Raw genomic sequence first — 11798 nt, 5'->3', positions numbered from 1 at the left:
GACTACAACAATATCATTAGTTAAAATGTACTCTCTCATCCAGATACGGAGTACTTCATATGGAGTATCAGGTTAATTTAATCAGTTGCTGGAGAAGGTTGATTTGTCTGGAAAACATTCAGAAATGATATTGGGAAACAAAGGAAAGGCATTCTAATATAATTGGAAGCATCACTCATATTCCACTGCCTTACTTTAAGGAAATTTGTGTCAAATTCCTAAGAAAAATATTTTTAATAAAACTGAATTAGTGAGGAAATTTCCTTGGATGCTAAAATAGACATTTCAAAGTTGGTAAAGATTGGCCAGTTATCTCTTTACCTCAAGATGAAGGATATGAGGTAGGCAGTAGTGAAAGATGTTGCTGATGAAAGATAAATTTAGAATTCAGAAAGTTTGACCTGGTTTGAATAGTAATGACATTGTTAAATGAGAGGGGAAAAAAAAATGGAAACCATTTTTCAAGGGAGGAAAAATGCAACTTCAGACATATTGAGACGACAGCACCATGAGACCACCACATGAAGATTCTAATCAAGGTTAGTATTGGTGATGATAGTTTCAGGAGGCATGCACAAGTAGGACATCGTTGAAGACACTATAGTAACTGAAAATGAAAAAAGTGATGACAGAAACAAGAAGTCATAAATGCCCACCAGCACTTGTCCACACTCAGGATTCTTTCTGATGAAGGGAGAACTGAGAGGCATTAGGAGAGAAACTGACTCCTCTGGAGAGAAACTCAATAAAAAACTATATTTTTCAGTTAAAAGTTTTTTCCCCCCTTCATTTTCCTTTGTTTATTTTGAAATTCTAGGTAATAAGGGTTGTATGTACTCAGCACCAGGAGACACAGAGGTCTACAAGAATAAATATGTAAAATAAATATGTTTTTTAAATAAAATGAAATACAGTTACAACGTTCAGGGGGACTGAAATATACATACCACATGCTTGGATAAGCACAATATTAGAGTTGAAATACTAGAGGAATACAGAAAAATTTATTCTAGGTGAAATTATCATAACAAACCATACAAGGAGTGAAATCTAAGTTGGACTGTAGTGTACACTACTGCATAATAAAAGTTACTAATATCTATTAGTACTTTCTATGTGCCAGCTACTCTTCCGAAAACTTCACATATATTAACTCATGAAACCTTCATAACCATCTCGTGAAAAAGTAAAAATGAAGACCATATAAGGCTTTTAAAAATTCAGAAACATTTAAGAAACAGATTTGTGCATTTGAAATAAAATTCTATCTCTTATGAGCAGTATAGCTTACTTAACACAGTTTCTGGGAATATTAAATGAAATTTTATATGGAGGAACTGACAACAATTCCCGATATAAGGTAAAATATTAGATATTTTATAATCATCACAATTATTTTTATGTTCTTGATTTTTTGTTGTTTGTTCTTGAGTGATGAATAGTCCTTAGTTGGGAAGAACAATAACAAGTTCGTGAAAAAGCACAGAATGAAAAAGAGAAAGGATGATGGAGGATAAAAAGAATGTTAAAAATGCATGTTGATGAAAATTTGTAAAGCGTCTGATAACCTTTGCAAATGTTTGTGATTCTTCCAGTAGGATATGGAGAGTCAGTTAAGAGATTTAAATGGAATTCTCATGATTATATCTCTGTACTAAAATTGGAACGATACAGAGAAAACATAACTCCAATGCCACTGTGAAGAGTGAATGTAGGGGAGATAGAGATCAAGAGAAGATAAATTATTTAAGAAATTATTGAAATATTTCATGTGAGAACAGACTGCCGGAACTAGAAACATCTCGTGAATAGAGAACAGTAGCAGCAAAGGTATCAAAGATAACTTCCAAGTTTCTAGCTTGAATGATTGGCTTGACTGGTAATGAAGGAGAGAAGAAGAAGAAAAAAAAAAAGAAACCATTTTTTAAGGAAGGAAAAGTTTGTTGTGCTACGTTTAGGTATCATCATCAGCAAATCACCCCATGAAAATTCTAAGCAAGGTTAGCACTGACAATAATAGTTTTGGAAAACATGTACAAATAAGATGCAGCTGAAGATGCTATAGTAAATGAAAGTGGGGAAAAAGGCAGAAAAGATTAATGTAATAAAGAAATTTGAGAATAGGGGAAGTAGAAAAACACAAACCATTTAAGATTACAGTAAAGGCATTTACATACACATAACACATATTTAAGTAAAACAAACAGCTCCTCATTATTTGGAAAATGTTTTCCAAACATAAGATTCGGTTATTGCAAATGGCCATTACATTTTCTCAGAGTTTCTTGACGGCAGAAAGAAAGATTCAGGTGATGAGGCAGTATTGATTTCATGATCTGATAAAAAGAAACATCTTCCTTCTGAAAAGATAAATGACTTCCTGGCACTTAATTCGGGGAGCAATACTATCATGTGAGTGCTTATGCAAACATAATTTGATATTATACCAGATAATGTTTTCAATGGAATTTTTTTAGAAGAATAAAGGATGACCATATCTTAAAAAGACACTTGATAAAAGCAAAATTGATATGTTTACAACAGAAATGGACATGTTCCAAGTCCAATACTATGCTTAAAGAGAGACAGTGAGGAAAAAAGGAACAAAAAGATCAAGAAAAGCTATATACCAGAAGGAAATGTGAAATTGGTAAATATATAAATAGTTGTTAGGCATTGACATTTTCGATAGGATTAAATATCAGAAAAATAATAATTTGATATAAATATTCTATATGAATCAAATACCATAAATTGCATAATTTTTAGGCATATACTATTACTCTTTCTTAAGCAATATATTTTTGTTTTCCTTTTTTTTGTTGTGTTTTTTTTTTCTCCACAGCATCATTATTTCTCTAATTTGGATTATTGAGATTTGTGTGTGTCTGTGTGTGCATGTGTGTGGATTATTGAGATTTTTAAATGATTATTATTTTTGAATATTCTACAAAACAAAACAGTATTTGTACTTTTAAGGAACTTTTAATCTTAATAGCTTTAAACAAATCAGGAAAGGGTGCCACATATAATCACCAAATTGTATGTTTTAAATATTACTCTTTAAAATTATTAATTTAATTTTTAAAGATTTATTTATTTTGAGAGCAAGTGTGGGGGGAGGGACAGAGGGAAAGAGAGAGAGAGAGTCTCAAGAAGACTCCCCACTAAGTGCAGAACTGGACAAAGTGGTTGATCTCAAATCCTAAGATCATGACCTGAGCCAAAATCAAGAGTTGGATGCTCAACTGACTGAGCCACTCAGGTGCCCTAAATTACTAATTTTTATTAAAAATAAAAGTTGAACCCTTAAATATACTACTAAACACTTTTTTTTTTTTTTTTTTTTTTTTTTTTGCTTCTTCAAAAGCCTGAAAAGGTGTGACAGGTAAACTGCTTTTTCTTTCAAAAAAGAAATCTGGGCAAAAAAAAGTTTTCTGTAGTTAGAAGGCTTTTTTGGCTAAATAAGGGAAAGGGGAAAATCATGACTATTTGAGAAGTTTTAAGTAACACATTGACTAATAAAAGGATGAATTTTTACTTGCCAGAGTGTTTTTATAATAAAAATGCTTTGTCTCAAATATTATGTAAGAATGTGAAGCAAGATGATCATAGAGAGGTGGTTTGAAGTGGTATTTTTAGAAACTGGTTTAGATACCATGAAGTTTCCCTGTTTTGAGTTTGGTTTATTCAAGAAATGCATAGTCCTTTAAATTTTCATTTTCCCTGTGCATTTTATTTTTTCCTTACTATCCATAAAACAATATGTGATCACTATAACTAGTGAGAATGCAAATACGTTATTATAATAATCTCTAGAAAATCCTCAAATAGAGACTAAAAGTTTGGACACACAACCATATAGAAATGTTTTATTTTCATGTATGACTAAATGTTAATGACATTTTATCAAAAGATGGAGGGCCCGGGTCCCTTCAACATTTTGTGAAAGAGGACCTTCAAGTACTGTTGGAAATAAGAAAAATTATCTATCAAATCCACTTAGTAAAAACTTTTTTAAGGTATAGATACCATTTTGGCTAGTACTGTTGACTTTTAAGTTTGTGTATAAAGATTATGGAGAGGTTTATTAATTTTTTTTTTTTATTCCAGCTAAAGCCAAAAGGAATTGTAATATAAATTTTCAAAGGCTGTCCTTTTAAGGCAAAAAGAATCTTTCCTTCTTTCTTTTCTTTTCTTTTCTTTTCTTTTCTTTTCTTTTCTTTTCTTTTCTTTTCTTTCCTTCCTTCCTTCCTTCCTTCCTTCCTTCCTTCCTTTTTTCCTTCCTTTTTCCCTTCCTCTCTTTTCCTAAAATGGAAAGTTGATACAACTTGTAAGAATCTCAGCTCTAAGTCCCAATCACCAATGGACTATAAAGTCCAATATCTAAGACAACTTGCATGACTGAAGACATCTACTTTGAGGGAAAGGTTGAATGTTGTCTGGCAAATGTACTTGACAGGAGGTGAAAAGCATATTAATCTGTATGTCTGATATTCAAAGAATTACAGAAAAGTCTAGTTCCAAGAGGAAATATATCCAAATGGCTCAATAAACCCCAAATCACACATGTAAAAGAAAAACAACCAATTTTCTTTTAGCATCTCTCCTTTTCATTCCCTGAGTTAGTCAATGGTAATAGCAGAGTCTTCCTTCTACATATTCTTCCAATGTAATAAAATGTATGCACGTATGTATATAACAAATATCATGCGTTCACAATACTTTGGTTTGCCTTAACATAAAGGATGATACTATAAAAATTATATTGCAACTTGCATTTTTAAAAACAACTTTATTCTAGTACATTTTTAGATTCGCAGAATTTATTGTGAAGAAAGTGGCAGAGTTCCCCAATATCTCACACCCAGTTTCCTCTCTTATTAACATTTTATATCAGTATGGTACATTTGTCACAACTAATGAACCGTAATTGATACATTGTTACTAACTAAAATCTACACTTCATTCAGATTTTTTCCAGTTTCCCTTATGTCTTAGTCTGGTTCCATGCATCTCATCTAGGATACTTCATTACATTTGGTTCTCATGCCTCCTTAATCTTCTCTTAGCTATAAAAGCTTCTCAGACGTTCCTTGTTTTCAATGGCTTTGGAAGTTTTGAGGAATCCTGGTCAGGCATTTTGTAGAATATCCCTCAATTAGAATCTTATGATTTTTTCTCTCATCATTTGACATTCATGGTATGCTATTGTCAGTGTTACAGAGCAGAATGTCAAATACAGGACCATCTGTGTTGGGAGTCTCAGGTCTGCCATTAACCAATTATTCAATCATGAGTAAGTTTCCCTTTTTTACTGCTAACATATAAGTATTTTATAATGTGGAAAATATATGCACATTTGCATATAGGTCTATATGTGTGCACAAGTGTGTCTATATGTAGGTATGTATATATACACACACATATAGTTAAAATACAGCATTGACATTTTATTTACTGTAAACTCTTCACCCTTGCGACAACTTTTTTATTCATTTCTGAATTCCTGATCATTTACTAACAGTTCCTGACCCCTGGGATATTCAAATTCTTTTTTTTAAAGATTTTATTTTTAAGTAATCTCTACAGCTAATGTGGGGCTCTAATTTAAAACTCCAAGATCAAGTGTCACATGTTCTACCAACTGAATCAGCCAGGCTTCCCAGTGATATTATAATTCCTACTGCTAAAAAATATCTACACTTGATGAATTCTTGAGCCTAAAGAAATAAACTTAGGGAAAAACAATAGAAACTTCTGGTAAACAGGTAATTATTAAAAGAATTTCTAACAACATTATGCTTAACTATTGTAGAGTCTAAAAATTTGTGTAAAATCATGAATGCAGGTGTCTGACTGTAAGCTACATCAATGATTTGGTGAGGGTTTTATGGTCGGCAAACTAAAAGGGAGGTTAGCCTCAGTGAACTAAGTTGGTTTCCAGCAGCGTGCTTCTGATGAAACAAAGGCCTTTGTACTAAGACAAAACAAATTATTCTCAAAGCTGTGTTCCCTATAAATTATAAAGTAGTAGAAACTCTTGTAAACTGGTGTCGATTGAATTTAGAGAATATATGTTCAACATATATGATATGCACAACAATTTTCTTTTTTTTTTTTTTAAGATTTTATTTATTTATTTGACAGACAGAGATCACAAGTAGGCAGAGAGGCAGGCAGAGAGAGAGGCAGGCTGAGCAGAGAGCCCAATGCTGGACTCAATCCCAGGATCCTGGGATCATGACCTGAGCTGAAGGCACCCTCTGAGCCACCCAGGCACCCAGCACAGCAATTTTCTAAGCGCCATAGAGGGATAACATGAACAAAGATTAAAAATATTTCCTCAAGTTTATTGAAAAAATAGAGACATATTAAAGAGATAACAATATAAAATACTGTAAGATTTGATCTCTAATGAGTTGTATGGAAAAATAAAGCTACCCCTCGAGGGCGGGAACCATTTTCCCTTAGTTGAGTCATCTGAGGGTCAGCATTTCCCTTTACTCATCAAGGAGTACCCACTCACAGGCAACTTTAAGATGTCTAAAAGTTGACAACTGGAAACTTATAGATAATCTAATAAATTATAGTAGTTACATATTTTATATTCTACTTACAAATTCCTTTTTGCTTATGTAATCTAAAACTGAGATAGATGTGTTTCAGTCTTGTAATAAATTTTTTGAAAGAGACACACTTGACTTTGTTTCCTTTCCTCAAATATATGGTTGTAAAACTCTCACTTATATTCCAAAAAGAACTGTAATAGAATTAAAAAGCAAATACAATGATATAAAAAATTTCAATAATAACCAGAAATTTTAATTTCTAATCTATGAAACGATAAAGTAATGATGGTTAGAGAATATTTCTGACCTCTCATCCAGTGAAACTGCCATTTATTAATAAGGTGCTCAAAGATTGTTGTTTAAATTGAAAAGTTTCTATGTTTTATACTTATTTTTCTGGGTTCTGATTAAAAATTCGTATTAAGGCAGCATCAGTTTAAGGAAATGTCTAAGTAAAAAATGTAAAGTTCATATGTGTACATTTAGGCACCTCTTTCAAACACTTCATATAGTGAAGTTTGCGCAAAAGTTTGGAATGCATTTTCACACGAACAAATTGACCCACTTCAGTTGCATTTCCAAAGTGTGATTTATTTTGTTTCTTTGTTCAGAATTTACACTAATCTCCCAACTACAGTATTTATAAGCAGTGTGTTGTTCTCTCACCGGCAGCAAGTGTCGCTAAGGCAGTGCTTTTTGTTGTCATGGCAGTGATGGATCATCAATGTTCAGTGGAAGACCTGTAATTTGCAAAGTGAATGACAGGCAGCATTGAAAATGCACTGCAGTGGCCTTTTCTAGGTGAGTTGGAAGCTGTGGTATGAGAGTTTTCTCTCTTTAAGTCATGTTTTATTTTAGTCTTCACACCAGGTTTGACATTTAGATTCAGAGGGTATAAATGAGATCTTCAGGTTTTGAACTTAAAATAAATTCTGCAACATGGAGGCTTAAGTGGGTAGAAGAAGAATAAATGAAACAAGATGGGATTGGGAGGGAGACAAACCATAAGTGACTCTTAATCTCACAAAACAAACTGAGGGTTGCCGAGGGGAGGGGGTTTGGGAGAAGGGGTTGGGATTATGGACATTGGGGAGGGTATGTGCTTTGGTGAGTGCTGTGAAGTGTGTAAACCTGGTGATTCACAGACCTGTACCCCTGGGGATAAAAATATATGTTTATAAAAAATAAAAAAAGTATAAAAAAAAAATAAAAAATAAAAAATAAATTCTTCATGTAATAGAGCGGTAAATGGTTTACTTTTTCAAGGGACACTAAGATTCATTAAGTCATAGAATACAGTTTCGTCCTCATCCTTCTTTGTGCAAGTCTTGGAATTTCCCAATTGAAATCTATATTATCTTTTTCTACTTGATGTGTCTGAAGGATTGAACAAAAGAAGAGAAAAAAAAAACAAACTCAGCATCTTTTAGAAAGCAGCACTTATTTTTATCATTCTTTTTCTTCCATGTGCAAAGTAGTTATTCTTTAGCCTGGAGTTGAGTTTCCCTCTATCCTGTGACTGTTCAATTTTCAAGATGCAGCACATATTCAAAGTCCTTATGAATCTTCTACTGACCAAACAACCCAACCAAATTTCTTTTTAAACTTCTACAATGTATCTGCTATTAAGTTGCAAATTGGTAGAATGCAGAATTCATTAACTGTTTTCCTTACTGGGGTAATTTCTTGACTAGTACATAGTAGCTGTTTATTAAGTATGTGTTGAATCACTAATAAATTAGAAATCAAAATGCTATTATCATTATTACATTACAAAACTACTAGTTAAACTTAATCATGTACCTATTAGGCTATTTAATTTTCCCATGCTTGTGTTTCCACCAGATAGATGGTGAGCTCCCAATAATGAAGAGATATGATCAATACCTCTATGTATTATAAATAGTAAATTAAATATCTTATTTTTAATGCCTCTCATAGAGCCCTCACAATATTATGCACGCATAGCAGACTATCTACTATATAGCTGATATATAATAAATATTTAATGATAAAAATAGTTGCATACACCATTATTAAAAATTCACAAACAAAAGCAAGCATGTAACACAAAACATTAATTCCAAACTGCTATGTTAATTTGCATTGGCAAAACATGATATACCCTCAAGCAGCTCCTCTGATTTGACAGATGTGTCCCTGATTTGAGTGGAACATTTCTATAAAGTAGGACGTGTGAGTACTATTTTAAATTGCTTTGTCATAGACCCTGGAGCAGTCATAATTTTTAGTTACTCTGGTTTCCCCAGCACTAAATGCAAGTAGCAATTCCTGTCATCTGTACAACTTACAGTCATGCGATGATCTTAGTATACTGAATCCTATTAGCTGAGACCTTAAGTGTTGCCAAAGTCATTCAATATGTACAGGACAGCAGTCTTGTGTCATTTTCTGTTAGGGTCCTTGATTGAGAAGTTAACACAAATTTACCTACCACTCATCTACTCATTGGACTAATAAATATTGAGCACCACTGCATGACATGCTGTGCAAAAAAATGATTCTAATATAATTTGAGTAGGTATTACATTGAAGGTACATAAAAAGTGCAATAAGTGCACAGAGAATGGAGCTACACATTCTTTTGGGGGAAATTCGTGAGCATACTTTAACTATGGCATATTCAAGCATCAGAAAAGCTTTGCAAATGCATTTATGACTGCTGGAATGTAAACATGTGTAATATAAATTGGGTGGAGCAGAGAAAGGGAAATTTACACCTGACTGACATCCTCATGCAAACAATTGGGCAATGCAATCTCCAACAGGGTGCCATAGGGATCTATGCTTGTCTCAGGTTCATCGTTTTTGTTTTTGAACTAATCAGCAAGAGAAAAAGCCTGATGATTAAATTTGTAGGTGACAAAAAACTGGGCAATATGACAAATATTGTTGGCACAGAGTTAACATCACCTCAAAAGATTAAAACAATAGGCTGAAATTAAAAAGATGAAATTTAACAGAGATAAATACAAAGATATAAAGTTGAGTGCTAAAAACCTCAACCAAAATTAATAAAGGATTGAAAATATCTGACTTTGCAACATTTTTAGCTAAACCACTGTGGGCGAATTAGATGAAGAAAATCTTCATTTGGCCCTAAGCGCTGATGTATCTCGGAAAAAAGTTGTGAGCACAATTTTTGGCTGTATAGATGGGTACATACTGTCCTGGGCAAAGGATATGATATGTATTCTCTATTCTATGTGTGCATATATATGCAATATATATTGTATATATGTATATTGTATATATAGGTATATGTATATGTATATATGTATTGTGTATATATATATACAACATATATGGCTTTTGGTAAATTACGTTTTAAAAAACATCTCAAATTATAGGAGGGCAGGAAAGGACGATGAAAAGAATGATTAGGAAATAATCTAGAATTCACAGTACCTCTGAAGTAGATGGTTGCTGATGGGTTTTAAAACTTCGTCAAACAGGGGAACTTGGGTGGCTCAGTGGGTTAAAGCCTCTGCCTTCTGCTCAAGTCATGACCCTGGGGTCCTGGGATGGAGCTTGGTGTTGGGCTCTCTGCTCAGCGGGGAGCCTGCTTCCTCCTCTCTCCCTGCCTGCCTCTCTGCCTACTTGTGATCTTTCTCTCTCTCTCTCAAATAAATAAAATCTTTAAAAAAACAAAAAACTTCGTCAAGCAGGGGCACCTGGGTGGCTCAGTCCTTAAGCATCTGTCTCGGGTGCAGGTCCTGGGATTGAGCTCTTCAGCCAACTCCCTGCTCAATGGGGAACCTGCTTCTCTCTCTTCCTCTGCCTCTCCCCCAAGCTTGTGCTCCTCTCTGTCTCACCCTCTCTCTCTCTCTCAAATAAATAAAGTCTTCTTTTTAAAGATTTTTATTTATTTATTATTTGACAGATCACAAGTAGGCCGAGAGGCAGGCACAGAGAGAGAGAGAGAGAGGAGGAAGCAGGCTCCCTGCCGAACAGAAAGCCAATGTAGGGCTCCATCCCAGGACCCTGAGACCATGACCTGAGCCGAAGGCAGAGGCTTTAACCCACCGAGCCACCAAGATGCCCCTCAAATAAATAAAGTCTTAAAAAAATTAAAAAAAAAAAAAAAAGAACTACGTCAAACAAAACACACAACTAAAGAATCTGGGTATTTCTTACAGGAAGAAAAGATTAAAGGGAAATGTGACAGTTATTTTCAAATATTTGAAATCTATTATGTCACAGAGGTGATTTGTTAAGTGTGACTACAACAGGCAGAGTGGACAGAAGAAACAGAAAATTAGTTAACATGTTGACTGAATATGTGAAATATATGAGAAGAGAGATTTTTATCCATTTTATTCACTGTTCTACTCCAGCTTTTACAAATAGGTCTAGTTCATAGAAGGAGCCCAACAAATATTTTTGAATACATTAATGAATGAATAGGTAATAAAGTATAAAAGCCTGATCTTTTAAAAAAGAGAATGAGATCTCAGTAGGTAGCAGATGAGACTCACACTATCTCAGTATAACTAGTGTCAGGAGAAGGCAATTGAATTGATTCCACTCTAAAAAAAGGAAACAACATTTCATAGTGAAGAGTGAAAAAAAAAAATGTATTGGAATTTTGTCCTAAAATTACCATTACCAAAATAGAAATTTTATCTGATAGTCACCAAATTTTAAGTTGTAGAAATTACAAGTTAACTTAGACTGAATCAAGTATTGTTATATTTTGGGTGCGTATGTGATTTTTGTAACACAATTCTATAATATGATATTTTCAACTCATGTTTGGCTTTGGCAATATGAAGAGGATCATTATGAAACTATTTAGTGCATTCCATTAATTACTCCATATTTTGTTCTTAATTCGTTGATATTCAAGTTGCCTTCTTTGGAAATGTTGAAACGTTCAGGATGTTATAATTTTTTCCAATGTCACTACTTCAAAAATTGATTAGTTTAAACTTTCTGATCCTCATTTGTAAAGGCTTTGCATACAGATCAACCATTCTTCATCATCCTTTTTATCTTTTTTTTTTTTTTTTTTCTGGAAGTGGTTGTTTGGAGACAATTTTATAAGTGATGCTGTAAGCAATACTCACTTATAAGTGATTAGTGCATTTTATGATGTTATGATCAATTTTACTTCCCTAAACAACATTAGATTGAAATGGCCTAAACTATATATATAGAGGGAAGATCCTCTCTACTCAAATAAACGTGAATTAATCATTAGTC

This window comes from Mustela lutreola, chromosome 13 (assembly GCF_030435805.1).
Source record: "Mustela lutreola isolate mMusLut2 chromosome 13, mMusLut2.pri, whole genome shotgun sequence".
NCBI lineage: Eukaryota > Metazoa > Chordata > Mammalia > Carnivora > Mustelidae > Mustela > Mustela lutreola.
This window is presented reverse-complemented; position numbering follows the sequence as displayed.